Source organism: Oryctolagus cuniculus, chromosome 15, assembly GCF_051225735.1.
Source record: "Oryctolagus cuniculus isolate XC-2025 breed Fujian yellow rabbit chromosome 15, ASM5122573v1, whole genome shotgun sequence".
In the NCBI taxonomy this organism is placed as follows: domain Eukaryota; kingdom Metazoa; phylum Chordata; class Mammalia; order Lagomorpha; family Leporidae; genus Oryctolagus; species Oryctolagus cuniculus.
This window is the reverse complement of record NC_142881.1, coordinates 783,743-799,862: the sequence shown is the minus strand read 5'-3', so window position 1 is coordinate 799,862 and position 16,120 is coordinate 783,743. Positions and strand designations below refer to the sequence as shown.

Sequence of the window (16,120 nt, the reverse complement as noted above, 5' to 3'; positions counted from 1 at the left end):
CCCAGACGCCCACCCCAGGGCCCAGACCCCCGCCCTGGTGCCCAGATGCCCACCCCAGGACCCAGACCCCCAGCCTGGTGCCTGGACCCCCACCCCAGTGCCTGGACCCCCACCCCTGGGCCTGGACCCCCACCCCTGGGCCAGGACCCCCACCCCAGTGCCTGGACCCCCACCCCTGGGCCTGGACCCCCACCCCTGGGCCTGGACCTGCATCTCAGCACTGGTGCCGCCAATCTGAGCAGGCCCAGTCCTCTGTGGAGAGACCTCGGGAGCCAGCCTGGCCCAACCCCACACCCCCACGGCTGTCACTGAGCCCTGAGCCTGGATGACCTGCCCACCCGGGACCCCGCACAACAGCCTGCAGGGAAATGGCTTGGCCCTGACCCACCCTGGCAGGGGCGAGGCTGCGGCGCAGCAGGCTCTCGTGGGTGCAGGCTGCTTCCTGAGCCTCGCGCAGGCGGGTGGGGTGGGGGCAGCTGAGAGTGTCCCTCCAAGAGTCCACGTGAGGACGGCTGGGTCAGGGAGCACCCGTCCGTCACACTGCAGAGCGGCCAGCCTGGGGGACTCAGGTTCAGCCTGCCTGCCCAGTGGGGGAGCAGAGCTGACTTGCGTGACTCAGAGAGCTGGTGCTGCTGGGACTTCACAGAGCTCACTGCCCACTGCCCGCCAGAGGGGACCTGCCGCTGCCCAGCCCACCGTGGCCCGCGTCGTCGCAGGGCAGTGCTGGCCACCACCCTTCCCAGGGCTCAGCAGTGGCCAGCTCAAGGCCCAGCCAAGTCCTCTTTAAAATAAATGCTTTTTGTTTGAAAGGGACAGAGAGGGAAAGGGGGAGGGGGAAGGGAGAGAAAAGGAGAGGAGGAGGGAGAGGGAAAGAGGGAGGGGGAGAGGAGGAAAGGGAGGGAAAGGGGTAGGGAGTAGGAGAGGGAGAAGAGAGGGAGAGGAGGAGGGGGAGGGGGAGGGAGAGGGGAGGTAGAGGGGAGAGGGGGGTGGGAGAGGGAGAAGGGAGGGAGGGGGAGAGGGGGAGGGAGAGGGAAGGGGGAGAGGGAGGAGGAGGGGGTGGGAGAGGGAGAAAGGAAGGAGGGGAAGAAGGAGAGGGGAGGGAGAGGGGGAGGGGGGTGGGAGAGGGAGAAGGGAGGGAGGGGGAGAGGGGGAGGGAGAGGGGGAGGGGAAGGGGGAGAGGGGGGTGGGAGAGGGAGAAGGGAGGGAGGGGAGAGGGGGAGGGAGAGGGGAGGGGGAGAGGGAGGAGGAGGGGGTGGGAGAGGGAGAATGGAAGGAGGGGGAGAAGGAGGGGGAGGGAGAGGGGGAGGGGGAGGGAGAGGGGGAGGGGGATGCAGAGGGGGAGGGGAAGGGGGAGAGGAGGGGAGGGGGAGGGGAGAACGAGTATCTCCCACCTGCTGGTTCACTCCCCAGAACATCCGGGGCTGGCCCCGGCCCAAGCCTCCATGCAGGTCTCCCACGTGGGCAGCAGGGGCCCAAGCCCATGGCCATCATTGCTGCCTCGCAGGTGCATCAGCAGGGAGCCGGGACGGAAGCAGCCATGCACCCTGGTGCTGAGTCGTGGGTGCCCAGTGGCAGCCTCACCCGCTGCACCCAGCACCTGCCCCACAGCCTCTCTGTACGGCTCCTTGGTGTCACTCTCATGCTGTCCCTGGGGGGCTGATGCAGGGGTGGCCCTGGGAGCCAGCTCGCCCACTGTGGCCGTGCCTTCAGCCACTCACGGCTGACGTGTTTAACTGAGGGTCGCAGCTGCACACTGCAGCCCTAGCCCGGGGCCCAGGCTCCGGGCAAAGTCTCCCGGTCACAGTCCCAGAGCCACGCAGCTCCGAGGCTGACACCAGGAAGGCCCGCAGGGGCCCGGCACAGCCCAGAAAGGTGAGGGGAGGCAGACCCAGGTCTGGCGAGAGGAAGCCGCCCAGGGAGCCGGGCGCCCCGGGGTGCGTGGCGCCCAGGGAGGAATCACTGCCCAAGAGCGCCCCATGCTGACAGGAGACCTTGGGTTCCAGTAGGGACAGGAAAGAGCAGCAGTGACCACGGCCGAGGGGGGGGAGCCCCCTTCCCACTGCACAAGGCTCGGCCAGGCGGCGATTCTAACCGTGCTGCCCAGGTCGAGGCGAGAAAGCACCATGTGGGCTCGGGGCCCCGGAAGTCGCCTGACGGGAGGTTCCCCTCCCTCAGAGAAGTTCCCGTCCCAGACACACACGCTCCCGGGATGGGCAGAAAGGGCGAGAAGCAGCCACAGCCGCAGGCACGGGTGCCACACGATGCCGCACGCGGCTATGGGGAGCGAAACCCAGCACCACTGCCACAAATAACAACTTTGCACCAACAAACAGCAACGCAGGTGAAACGGGCAAACCCCATGCCTGGAAAGGTGAGGATCAGCAAAGCTGACACGGCAGAAACGGGAAAGCTGGATAATCCGTGTCTGTTAAACTGAACGTGCAGGGACATCCTCCCACAGAGAAAACCGCCCGGACGGCTTCCTGGCGAATCCCAGCAGGCACAGGACCCCAACCTCCCAGAGAGCAGGGGACCCCCAGCTCCCTGGGGACCATGGCAAGCTGACACCAAAACACAGCAGGTGGCAAAAGCAAACCAGCTCCCTGTGTCTCCGGCTTGTGCCAGTCCAGTGCCTGAAGCTGGGTCACCTGTTAGGACCAGAGGTTAACTTCCCACAGCCACTGAGGCAGGCGGCCTGAGGCCACGGCACCAGCAGAGGCAGGTTTGGCGAGGGCAGCAAGGAGCCTACCGGAGCGTGCAGCCTCGTGCGCAAAGGCCAGGCCCTGGGGCGCTGGGGTGCAAGCGGTTCACCGCACCCGTGACACCGGCACCCCAAGCCAGAGTGCAAGGTCAAGTCCTGGCTGCTCCACTTCCGATCCAGCTCCCTGCTCACAGCCTGGGAAAGCAGCAGAGGACGGCCCAGTGCTTGGGTCCCTGCATCCACGTGGGAGACACAGAGGAAGCTCCTGGCTCCTGGCTCCAGCCTGGCCCAGAGCGGCTGCTGCAGGTATTTGGGAACGGAGCCTGCAGATGGAAGACCTCTGTCTGTCTCTGTCTCCCCGCCCCCACCCCCGTCACTCTGCCTTTCAAATAAATGAATCAATATTTTTGGGAAGGCCGGCCCTCGTGACTGCGTGCCCTGTGAAAGGCCCGACCTCTTCACCTCGCCTGAACTACAGATTTCTAACATGAACTCGGAGTGACACAAGCCCCGCCGTGCAGAGCCACGGTGAACACAGAGGTAAACACCGCGAGTGGGGCATATCCAGCCTGATCCCAGCAGCGCCCAAAACCAACCCAGAGACGCCAGGCTGGTGCCGCACCCGAAACCAATCAGTGCAGTCCCCGCAGGGCCAGAGTAGCGGAGGAAAAGCTACGGCCACCTCCACGGACACGGGAAATCCACGGACGGTGGCAAACAGAAGCCTCAGCCAGCTCAGGAGACAGGAGCCGTGCCAGGCGGGCAGCGCACGGCCACTGGGAGGGCCAACCTGGCGTCGCACTCGCCACGCGCCCGCCACTGGGATGCAGCCGGTGTCACTGAGGAAGAGCCAAGGAGGGCGTGGCTGACAGGCGCGGTGACCATGGCACCTCTGTGAGTGACACCCTGGGAAGTGAGTCCATGAGGCTGTGGGTCACCGGGTTGGTCTATAGTGAGGGATTTTCTAGACAAAAATACGTAGGGAAGATGTGACAACACGCACGCAACACTGAGGAAAACCAGAGACGACTGGCGCAAAAATCCCAAACATCTCCCCTAGATCACTGTGCATGATGGCCACTGCCCACAACACCGGCAGCCAGCACGAACAGAGAGCACGCGGCGCGGCCCAGCCATCCCCAGAGAGCAGGGCTGGAGGGCCACAGCATCCGTAGGTACTTGTAGAGCTGCCACGGTCAGCGCGGGGACAGGACCCAAGAGGGATCAGGGTGATGACCAGGGACAAGGCCACAACCACAGGCCACAGTCGGCGCGGGGACAGACACAGAGCAGGGGTCAGGACAACATCCAGAGACAAGGCCACAACCATGGGCTACGGTTGGTGCGGGGACAGATACAGAGTAGAGGTCAGGATGATGTCTAAGGACAAGGCCACAACCACAGGCCACGGTCGGCGCGGGGACAGACACAGAGCAGGGGTCAGGATGACGTCCAGGGACAAGGCCACAACTCCAGTGCCAAGGGAATCTGGTAATCTGACATTTCAACAAACATCCACCCTGCAAAGAGGAGGAGGAGGAGACGAGGGAGTAAGGAGGGACTCACAGGAACCCCACCCTGGGCGCCCACACAGCCTGTGTGGCATCGCACGGCTGCAGAACTGGCGCGAAGCCCAGCGGGGTCTTCCTGACGCCAAGTCGGGCAGAGACGTCTCAGAGAGCGCAGCAGAGAGAATAAACTGACAGAAACTCCTGAATGCCACCGAGATGGCAAACTTCTCCCCTGAAGGACCGTGGGAGCGCCACACACAGGCAGAACCGGTGCCGGCACAAGCAGCTCCCAGGGGAGCCCAAGGCAGGGGTGGTTACCGATGAAGTGCGTTTGTCAACCCCAGAGCCTCATCCCGAACGGGGTGAACCGTATTACATTGATCTTTGGAACAGCCGATGTTTCTACATACCAGCAACAAAAACTTCTAAGTAGAATTATAACATTATGCCCTAACTACAGCATCGGACAAGCAGAGTGCTCAGCGACAGATTTAACGCAATGTTTAATGTCTGCACCCTGAGGCCTGAGACCAACCGCTGACCCCAGTGAATGGACAGCCATGCATGGGCTCCGACAGGATGGCTCCCTGGCCGTGTAATACCCAGGACCCCCAAAAATGACTGAACACAACCACCCCCAAAAACCCAGGCTTTTTTTTAATAGAAATTGACAAGCTGATTCAAAATTGGAGGGAAATACACAGGACCTACAAGTGCCAACACAATTTTGGAAAATGAAGACTTCAAGTCTCACTACAAAGCTACAAGAACCAAGAGTCAAGTGGGGTCACTGATATGAGGAAAGACAAGAGAGACCCAGGCCGCCCTCGTGGGCCCTGTCCACGCTGGATCTGCCCACTCACTGAGACCCAACAGGCAGCTCCCGAACCCACAGGGCAAGGCTGTGTGGGATCCGGAGCAGAGCGAGCCTGACCTGCCCCCACCCGAGGCTTCATACCCGTGCCTGCTCCAGGTCGTCCTTGCTGCGGATGTGTGCCCACGGTGTGCCCGAGGCTGAGTGGGCGCACATGTGAGTGTGCACGTGGCTGCGTGACTGTGAGCGTACACTTGGCTATGTGTATGCACATATGAGTGTACACATGGCTGTGAGGACACAGATGGCTGTGTGCATCGCACACGAGTGTGCACGTGGCTGTGAGTACATGGCTGTGAGTGTGCACACGTGAGTGTGCACATGGCTGTGTGACTGTGAGGACACACGTGGCTGTGTATGCATGTGGCTCTGTGCAAGCACACATGTGAGTGTGCACTTGGCTCTGTGTGTGCATGTGGATATGTGCATGCACACACATGTGAGTGTGCCCGTGGCTGTGAGTATGGACATGGCTGTGAGTGTGCAGATGGCTCTGTGCAAGCACACACATGTGAGTGTGCACTTGGCTGTGTGTGCGTGTACACACGAGTGTGTATGTGGCTGTGAGTATGGGCATGACTTGAGTGTGCACGTGAGAGTATTAACTCCAAACAGAAGGCAGAATCTCAAGGTTGGACCGCCCGTTTTGATATTTGTGACCATGGCTTCCCAGAGCCCACCAAGGAACCAAAAGACCCCAGGAGTCATCAGGAGGGTGCCGAAGGCTACACGCACGTCCAGCAGCTGTGTCCTGCGATACTGCACACTGCCGCCCCGTGGGTCCACGGCTCTGCCACCTTTCACAGGGCGACCCCAGTGGAGCAGCACAGCAGGGCAGGAGCGGTCTACAAAGGCTGCGCGTCCCCTGCTCTCACCGCACGCCTGCTCCTGTCTCCTCCGTCTGACACAGACTCCCTCGGCCAGGCCGCTCACCACACTGCAAGGAGAGGCGGCCGAGAGAAGCCGCCACTGGACGGCAGGTGCACTGGATGGCAGGTGTAATTAGCAGAAGCTCCAATTACTCCACTCTGAGCCGGCTCACGTCCTCTGGGGCAGCACATTTTTTTTTTAATTAAAAGCATCTCAAGTTCATTTTGGGAAAAGGTTTCATGAAATTCCTCTGCACTGAGGCCCACTGGGAACACGGACGTGGGTCCCGAGCCAGGACGGCCCTGCCTGGCTCTGGGGGCCACTGTCCCTGTGGTCTCTCAGCCACAATGCTCTGGCCCGGGGGGCCTCAAGGCATGTGTTGGCGAGAGGGCGGGGCCAGGAGCCCATGAGACAGGATGCCGTTCTTGTCACCATTGGGAGGTGGCACTGAACCAAGCCCACGGCTCAGCAGGTGCCTGAGGATGGGTGACCAGGGCAGGAGGGGGCTGTGCCCCCGAGACTCCAGCCAGCAGCTGCTGGGGAGTCCTGGGGCCTCCTGAGGCCCCCGCTAGCCTGAGTCCGACTGCACCGGGCACCTCCTGCCTCCCATGTGGACGCCAGGGACGAGCTTTGCTCAGAGCAGCACAACTCCCACCTGGTCAGGTGTCCCTCGTGCAGGCAGCCCCAGGCCGGCAGAGCGACAGGTGCACATCCAGCCTCAGGGACCGGCTGACTCATTCCCAACAGCAGGGCGAACACACCACTGCGGCAGGAGCTCCTGGGGGCTCCCCACCTCGGCCCCGGCTCTGACCCCACCCGCGCACCAGTGTGTGAACGGCCGGCTAACCCGCCCTGGCGAGGCCCCCACTCCATCTCAGACACACAGGGAAGGCCGAGCACAGCATGAGCCCCGTGCGCCCCGAGTGCCAGCCTGCTCCTCTCCACGGCAGCAGGCTCTCCAGTCCAGAAGGCTCCCCGGGGCCACAGGCCCCACACGGATGTGGCACCTTGCAGGCCTGGCCTCCACCCCGGGCTGCAGGCCCCAACTCTGCAGCTACTTCTTAGTAACACACAGAGCAGCTGCCGCCCTGGACACCCCGCGCCACACGGGCACCGCCATGGGAGGAGACATCCGGACATCACCGCGTGGGGTGCTCACCAAAGAGACGCCCGTCAGCCACACACAGTCCCCGGCAGAGGCTCAGGGCCACAGAGGCCGGGTCTGCATCTGTCCCCCCACTCACAGTCCCCACCATGCACACTCAGACACAAGCAGACACTCGAGAACACAGGTGCATGTAAACACATCCGTGCACGCATGCCTGCAGGTCATTCCCGCACACACAGGGGGGCCCGCAGATCCCCAGGGACGGCCCAGGTGTCCCAAAGGCACGGCCAGGCGAGGGCAGCCTGCAGCACGCGGCCGTGAAGCCTGGGCCCTGGGAGCCCTGGTCGCTGTCCTGGCCAGGCTCTGCGGGCTCCTCTACAGCTGAGAGGCCCCACTCGGGCCTCCAGCTCTGGCCCAGGCGGAGACGGCATGGGGCCCAGGCAGCCGGGGTGGCCCCTCTGTCCAGGCTCTACCCCGACTCAGCCAGTGGAAGTCGGGGACCCTGCAGTCAGAGCCACCCCAGGCACAGCCCAGGAGCTGCCAGAACCACTAGAGAGAGGCCGCTGGCGCCGTGCACCGAGCCAGACGTTCAGGTCGGGTCTGCTGTCGGTTTCATAAGCAGACCACATGCAGCTGCCACCTGTGCAGAGGGCTCCCGGGCAGCAGTGTCTGCAGCTGCCGCAACGCCCCCATCTCATCCAGCCCACGGCACCACCACCCCTCCAGCTGCCCCCCCCACCCCGTGGCCTGTAGATTCCTCTCGGTGCAGCCCCGACAGCATGGAACAGAAGACACGGCCCTCAGAGGAGGCGAGGCTGGGTCTGCAGGCCCAGGCAGCAGCACTCAAGGGGCCCCAGGCTCCTGCTGCCCAGGGAGGGGACGCCCTGTGTCCAGCTCAAGGCCGTGGCCCCTCCCAGCTGTTGAAAGCAGCCCTGTAGGAAGGGGGGAGCCGCCGGTCGGAGTCTGACTCAGCTGAACCCCACGCTCCCCTGGGGGGCAGGACCTGGTGGTCCCCCGCTGAGGTCGGCTGCTATGTCCTGGAGCCTTCTCGTGAGAGGCAGGAGGGACATCAGACTGAGCACACCCAGCATCTGGAGCTGTCCAAGAGCCCCCAGACCCCGTTCCCCACCCTCTCCCCTCACCCAGCTTTTGGGGGGGACACAACGTGCAGGCAACACCTGCCCCAAAGTTCCGAGGTGCTGCGGGCACAGAGGCACAGTGCCCCGGAACAGCGGAGCAGGCTGGCTTTCTCACGGCACACGCACACGCACACGCACACGCCACCCCACACGTCAGCCCAGAGTCTCTGGCAGAGTCAGAGGAAGCTGGCTGAGCTGTGTCCTCAGGTCAGCAAAACCAAAGAAAAGGGAACACAGCCAAGCCCAGGGTCCCACAGGGACCTGAGGCTCGGTGCCGGCCTGGGTGGGGCCTGGGACAGAAAACCCCAACGGGGCGCCGCCACTGGTCCCGGTTCTGATGGATGCACTTGAGGGGCTCGGCGCCACCCTCACTGCTCCGGCACTCAGACCTCAGCCGCTTCCCCCGAAAAACTGGAAGCCAAGTGTACACCCTGGATGCGTTCGAGAGAGAACGGGAGGTGGCCCGAGGAACTACACACGGACGAGCTGGTGTCTTAGCATCGCTCCTTGCCACTTCCGTTATATAACAGAACGCTAAAAGGGAGAAAGATCATTCTGGAAGCAGCGCCCGGCGTTGGAGGGCCCCAGTAATCCATCATCCAACCAGGACACCAGCGTGAGCGAAAGGGGACACTATTAATAGCCATGCCAGGTCAGCGGCACCCTGGGTGGCCACCGAGGACGGAGACTGGCGGGCTCCCACCTGCACCCCTGACCCTGGAGAGGACTGCGGGCCAGGGGCTGGCAGAGGGGCGGCTGGAGGCAGACGGCAGAGGTGAGACCAAGTCCTGGGCATGGCTTCCACCCACAGCCACCCCCTCTGCCACTTAATGTCCCTCACAAGCAACTCCCAGGGTCCCCCACGCTGCCTCCATGATGACTCCACCCAGCCAGCCCGTCCCCTCCTGCCTGTCCTCACTGCGCAGGCCTGCACCGTCTGAGAGGCACGCCTGGCACCCCCTTCCCCGGACTGTCCCCGTGTGCCCAGTGCCCACCGCTGCTGGACAGGCCTGCTTGGGCCCCGGGGGCCAAGCCAGCCAGGCAGGGTCACAGCACAGGCTCCGGGACCCAGCGACTCAGCTCACAGGTCCTGCCACCTGCTTCTCTCCGCATCTTCTTAGCTTCCCCCGCCACCCCCCCCCATGTATTTACAAAGTAACTTTTCTGCCTACAGAGAGAAAACCAGAATTCAGACTCGTGGGTGACCTTGGCTTCCAGAAGAAAAAGAAGGAAAAAGTTGGGGGCAAAACCCACAACCCAGGAAGGCCCAGCCCAGGAAGCTGCAGAGTTTCCCAGACGAGCCCTGGTCAGCGGGGCCAGGGCCTGACCATGGCATCGGTGGCAGCGCCTCACGCCGCCTGCTCCCCCATTCCCCGGGCTGCCGCCTTCCCACCACCCACTGCTCTCCATCTCCCTGGGGCTCCTGGGCCGGGAGCCGACTGCCCAGTGTGCTGGCTGGAGCAGGGCCAACTCAGCCACACTGGGGTCCTGCCTGGCCCGGGGTCCGAGCTGGCCCAGGGGAATGTAAGCAAAGGGGAAGTGGATGGGGCAGGCCCTCGGGGCAGCGTCAGACCTCAGCTCGTCCAGCGCTTCTGGTCAGGCAGCACAGGCCCTCTCATCCCCAGGTATCAGCTCTGCCCCACCCCCAGCCCATCTGAATTTGCTCTTGGCTGAGAGTGACGAGGTGACCGTGTGCCAGGGAGAGGGCCTGGCGCCTCCCACACCTGCATTCCTCAAGGTCCGGGCACCTGTAGGGAGTCCTGGCCACCCCGGAGGCCACAGAGGCCACGGGCAGCCGCGGAGCCTGAGGCACTCCCTCCAGGCGGGGGCCTCGTCCCTGCCCCGGTGGGAGTTGGCCTTGTGGTTTCTCATCCCTTGAGCCGCTGGACAGGGGCTCCGGACCGGCAGGGCTGAGGCCTACAGTGAGAAGCCGCCCGGTGCGCTGACCACACAGGGCTCTCGGCCCCAGGAAGCCCTTGGCAGCGGGAGCCCTGCAAGCAGCCCCCTCAGCCGTGCCTGAGTCAGGGTGCACACGCCGAGACTGTGGTTACGGCCGCGAGCTGCAAACTTCCAAGCGTCTCGTCACGTGATGCTGGATACCCAGGCCCTGGCCTCCAGCCTCTGAGCCCCGCGCGTGGGCGAGAAAGCCACCAGGTGCTCTGTGCCACAGAGGCCCCACGTGCCCAGAGACCCACGACGGCGGGACCACGGGGTGGGAGACCAGACCGTCGCTAAGCTTGGGCATTGTGTATCACCAGCAACAGGGGACAGGACTGCAGGACCCCTGGGCACACAGAGGGCCTGGGCAGAAAGGCGGTGCCCCGTCCCAAAATCACGCAGGCACCCAAGCAGGGGAGGCCCCAAGGAGAGGCGCAGCTGCCAGAGTGTCCCCGGCGTGGGACGGAGCCCATGTCACCCTCCAAGGGTGCTGAGAGATCCCCATGCCCCCAGCAAACTCAGAACAAGGTCCCCCAGGCCAGGGGCGCACCTAGCTGTTGCCATGGTTCCCCGTTGGCGAGCGCAAGCCAAGGGGCAGGTCTGTGAGAAACGCAATGTGCTCGGCTCCTATTTTTAATGAACTGGGGGCGACACCAGCGCCCACCTACACCATCTCCTTGGCTTCTTAAACGACACCAAGCTGGGTTTTCAGGAGCGCGGCAGAGCTGGGAAGGAGGCCGTCTCGGCTCCGGGGAAATGGGAGATGGGCGGGGTGGGGGGGCGGCGCTCAGGGGACTGAGTGGCCCCGGCGGGCCTCACGCCCCGCAGCTGCTCTGCTCTGCGAACAACAGACCCCAAGTCCGAGGAAAGTTGTTTTCTGATGAAGCAGGCATCTCAGCTTTTCAAAAATAACCGTCATTTCATTAATTACAATAATTCTCCCGATTTGTCTCAGATTTTGACCATCATAATCACTCAGTGCGTTGGGCTCCGTCTGTTTTGGGAGGAGGGGTGGCTGGGGCACACCCATCCAGGGCAGGAAGGGGGCACCCATGGGGGGCTCCAGGGGCAGGCGCCAGGCAGGCAGGCGCAGGGCAGGCTGTGAGCCCCCTAGGGGGAGGGGCTGGGAGCGCCAGGGCCCGCCACTTGCCAGTCTCAGTCACCAGAGCAACAGTGGTGACTCAGCTCCACCGCGCTCAGGCGAGTGACACCAGGTGACCCTGAATTCAGCTCTGTGCCTCCCAAGGAGGAAGCAAACAGGGCCAGGGAAGCCACGCCCCTCCAGCAGCGGCTCTGGGACAAGGGACGCAGCTCCCAGAAGGTGAGCCACGCCCCTGCCCGAGCCCTGGATGGAAGTCAGAGGATGCCAGCTTTAAGGACAGGTTCAGGCCTCGGCGCCTGGGACAGCAGGACACTAAGCTGGCCACACCCGACCCAGAAAACAGAGCAAAGGTACACAGGTGCAGCACCCGGCTCGATGAGCCACACCCGGCTACTACTTTGTAACAAGCCCCAGGTCCACGCCCGGCTACTACTTTGTAACAAGCCCCAGGTCCCTCCGACAGCCAGGAATGGCTGCCCCTCCCGGCAGTGCCCAGCACCAGGCCCGGCCCCGGGGCCGCTGGCTCTGGGGGGTTCTCGGCCTTACTTAGCCACGGGCACCACTGTCCACTTAATGCATCTGAGGACCAGCGGCTCTGACGTTGTGGCTGGAAAGGCAGAGTCCCAGGCCTCCCCCTTCACATCTGCATATTCCAGGCTCCCTGGGATCGGGGAGCCAGCAGTGAGGGGCTGCCAGGACTGACCCAGGACACGAGCGCCGGCTTCCTGCAGCTCAGCCCCTCCGACCGCCTCGGAGTCCCTGCAGGCTTCATCCGCACAGAGGATAAAAATTGCCTCCGATGCCTTTTCCCATTTACTTCTCAACCAGAAAGCTGGGTGGTTAAATTTTTAAAAGAAAACCCAGCTTATTTTTAGCACTGTAAAATGTACAACCAGATGGATAGACACGCGGAGCTGACATTTGTTACATAAAAAAGTCCCACAGTTGGTCCCAAGTCCGTCCTGCAGCAGCCTTGGCGGCTGGGGGTGGGGGTGGGGTGACGATGTGTCCAGCGCCATGGCTGCGCAGAGGCCTGCCCGGCACCCACAGTGCTGGCCTGGAATCCAGGCGGCCTTGAAGGAACACACAAAGAAAGCTGTGCGGTGGGCTAGGGCCACACGCCCCCTGCCCAAGTGGACCCCAGACTCCCACGCCCACACAGGAGGGAGGGTGTCACCTCCACCCACTGGCAGAGCCTTGGTCATCTGTAACCAGCACCTTTTGGCCACCAAAGTCCCTGTGTGGTGAGGGAGGGCTGTGAGCCACTGCCCCCAGCCCTTCCAGGTCAGGAGACAAGGACAAAGGCATCGACTGAAACTCAAGTCCACCCACCACGTGGCTCTGAAAGGAGGAGCTGCCACTCTGCTCCCCGTGCTCTCGGTAGTAACACAGGGAATGAGCAGAGCAGAAGCTCAGCCGGGGACCTGGGGCCACGCGCCCCTGCACACAGCTGGGGACCTGGGGCCACGTGTCCCTGCACACGGCCGGGGACCCGGCGTCATGCATCATGCATGGCTGGAGACCCGGGGCCATGCATCCTTGTACATGGCTGGAGACCTGGGGCCACTCATCGCACACAGGTGATGCCACAGACCCAGAAAGCCCCAAAAGTGACAGGGAGCTGTGAGCCAGCGAGAGTCCTAGTCATGTCCCTCATGCCAGCATGTGCCTGTGTGAAAACGCAGTCCAGCTCGCGGTCGGGGGCAGCCAGCACCAGGACTTCAAACTCAGAAATATCCCCCAGGGTTCGGCTCAGGAAGTGCAGGACCCACAGAGGGAAACTTTCTGAGCCGGCTTGAAGGGTTCGAGGTGAACGCGAAACCACAGAGACCTGAACAGAAAGCACAGGCGCACGCTCACGGCCGAGCCGGGGCTGACGGCGCCGAGGCAGACGGCGTGAAGCTGACCACACGGATATTAACCACATCCGCACCAAAAATAACGGTGGCATTACAGGACAAATGACACGGGTGGGAGGCTGTGAAAGGTTACGCTTTATATATAAAGAATTGGAAGAAACTGGACAGAAGGCAGAGAGGGAGGGAAAGGGAGAGGAGGGAGAGGGATGGAGAGGGAGGAAAGAGAGAGAGAGAGAGAGAGGGTGGGGGGGAGAGGGAGAGAGAGAGGAAGGGAGAGGGGAGAGGGGGAGGGGAGAGGGGGAGGGAGAGAGAGGGAGGGAGAGGGAGGGAGAGGGGGAGGGGAGAGGGGAGAGGGGAGAGGGGAGAGAGGGAGGAGGGGAGAGGGGGAGGGCGGGAACAGTGTTAGGCCATTGTTTTACCTGTGAGACTGGCAGAAGCAGGTGGCTCGGGGAGTTGGTGAGGACTCCGGGAGATGAACCTTCCCTTCCCAGCCGCTCCGTGTGACACAGAGCTCCCCACTTGGCGCCAGCCACCATGCCCTCAGTCTGGGAAAACCAGGGCGGCAGGCTGGCCGCTGGCTCAGAGGGACCCACTCCTATCTCCGTGAGCCACTAAGTGCGTGGCTTATCTCGCACGGAGACCCTCGGGTTGGCAACACCATGCCTTGAGACTCGGCCTAAGGAGGTAACGCCCAGCGCAGAGCGGAGTACGCGATGCGGTCCATAGCTGAATGTTCAATGATTTTTACAAATGGAAAAACTTTAACATGATGTCCAGCAGGGGAAGTGAAGTAATGTCCACCCTCCCAGAGCACGGCTGCCAAGCAGGGGCTTAAAACACAGGAGCCCGAGCCCATCCCCCACACAACCCACCCCTCCCCGCGAGCCCAGGCAGCTCTGTCTCAGCAGTGTCCATGGAGCTTACACACACCGCGGTGAGGACCCAGCACAGCCACCGAGCCAACCAAAGGTGCCTCCCAGCTGCACGGGTGACCGCTCCTGCAAGGCTGGGCACACGCACACGGTGCGCGGATGCTTGCCGGGGCCTCCCACTGAGGTGTGACATTTTCTGGAATTTATACCTCGATGCTGTTGAAACTGGAGCTCAGGTCATTGAGGTTTCAAAGCAGTAACTAGAGACTCCGGGAGCCCCTCCCTGCCTTCGTGCAGGTCCACCCGTGGCTCCTGCAAGGGCCCCCCGCCAAAACCAAACCTTCTCAACAACGGGGGTTCCTTCCTGGCATGCCAGCCCCACACGGGTTGAGAGGGGTAGGCTGGTTCTCAGTGTGAGGTGCTGGGGACGCCTCTCGATCCCCCAGGGACCAAGGCAGCGCTGCAGCCCCTCCCAAGTTCTGCCTTCACGGTGAATCTCTCACAGAACGAGCCTTGGCTCTGCCATGGGGGGGGGGGTGCCCCGGACCCCTGCAGGGGCTGTGGGGGGGGTGTGCCCCAGACCCCTGCAGGGACCGTGGGGGGGTGTGCCCCGGACCCCTGCAGGGACAGCGGAGAGAGGGGGTGTGCCCCAGACCCCTGCAGGGACCATGGGGGGGGTGCCCCAGACTCCTGCAGGGACCGTGGGGGGGGGTGTGCCCCAGACTCCTGCAGGGGTTGTGGGGAGGGGGGTGTGCCCCAGACCCCTGCAGGGACCATGGGGGGGGGTGCCCCAGACTCCTGCAGGGACCATGGGGGGGGTGTGCCCCAGACCCCTGCAGGGACAGTAGAAAGGGGGTGTGCCCCAGACCCCTGCAGGGACAGTAGAAAGGGGGGTGTGCCCCAGACCCCTGCAGGGGCAGCGGGAGGGGGGTGTGCCCCAGACCCCTGCAGGGGCAGCGGGGAGGGGGTGTGTGCCCCAGACCCCTGCAGGGACAGTAGAAAGGGGGTGTGCCCCGGACCCCTGCAGGGACAGTAGAAAGGGGGGTGTGCCCCGGACCCCTGCAGGGGCTGTGGGGAGGGGGGTGTACCCCAGACCACTGCAGGGGCAGCGGGGGGGGGGGGGTGTGTGTGCCCCAGACCACTGCTGAGCAAGGAGAGGGTCCCGGGGCACCCAGGCTCGCAAGGCAGGCCGGTACTCAGAGCTGAAATCTACCGAGCACTTTGTTAAACTGCCCTCTTATTTTCTTTTCATCCTTTCTCTGAAAACCAAATTTGAAATATTAATTAGGTGCTTTAATCTAAAAAATTCATCAGAAGGTCTCCCGTTGCCGTAGCAACTGTGCAGTGCCGGTAAATGCGAGTCAGCAGCGCCATAGCCACCTCTTCGCGCTAGTGCTGTGGGGGGCGGCCACGCCCCTTCCCCAAAGACTCCCCCTTCCCGGGAACCTCAGGGTCTTCACCCAGGTACCCCTCAGCAGACCCTCCACACTCGCTGGGACTCGAGCCCTGGCCTGGCCACCACTGCCCACCCCAACATCAGCCTCAGCCCCTGGGCCCTGGGGCAGGGTGGCCATGCGGCTGGCCTCCAGCCTCAAGCCACCCAGGGGGTCCCTGGGGTGCATCCAGCAGGGGCGGTGCCTGTCATGGTGACACGCCTCCCTCCACCAGCACCTCTGAGCCAAAGCCAGCCAGGACTACCCCAGGCGCGAGGGACAGGGCCACCACCGGCAGACTCTGCCTCTTTAAAAGGTGCTGGGATGTTGGGACCTCAGTGGCATGCAGGAAAATCCATCTTCACCAGCTGGAGGCGCAGGGCGCTGCCTTGGAGACCAAACCAGGACACGGGGCAGCTGCCAGCTCCGGGCGGGCACCAGCCAGCGCCAGAATCGCATCTCAGCCTGCGGCTGGCACAGCCCAGACGGTCCTGGGTTAGCCCGGTCCCTCTGCGCGGGAAGCCCGCACTCACGCAGCGCTCCCCGCGCCGGGCCCGACCCGGCCCGCCCCCGCACGCCCACGAGGAGTGCGGGCGAGGTTCCAGGACGTAACCCCTTGGTGCTGAGTGACGGATCAGAGGCAAGGAGCCGCGCTCTGAAGTCCCGAAAGCGCTCCCGCCGCAAGCCAAACCGCACATTTCAGCCACTCGAAG

The 16,120-nt window shown here is 63.5% G+C and overlaps 1 protein-coding gene across 1 annotated transcript in view; it reads right to left on the bottom strand.

Moving 5' to 3' along the window:
• Positions 1–16,120, bottom strand: part of STK32C (serine/threonine kinase 32C) — a 54,619-nt gene that overhangs the window by 37,757 nt on the left and 742 nt on the right. The window lies entirely within an intron of this gene.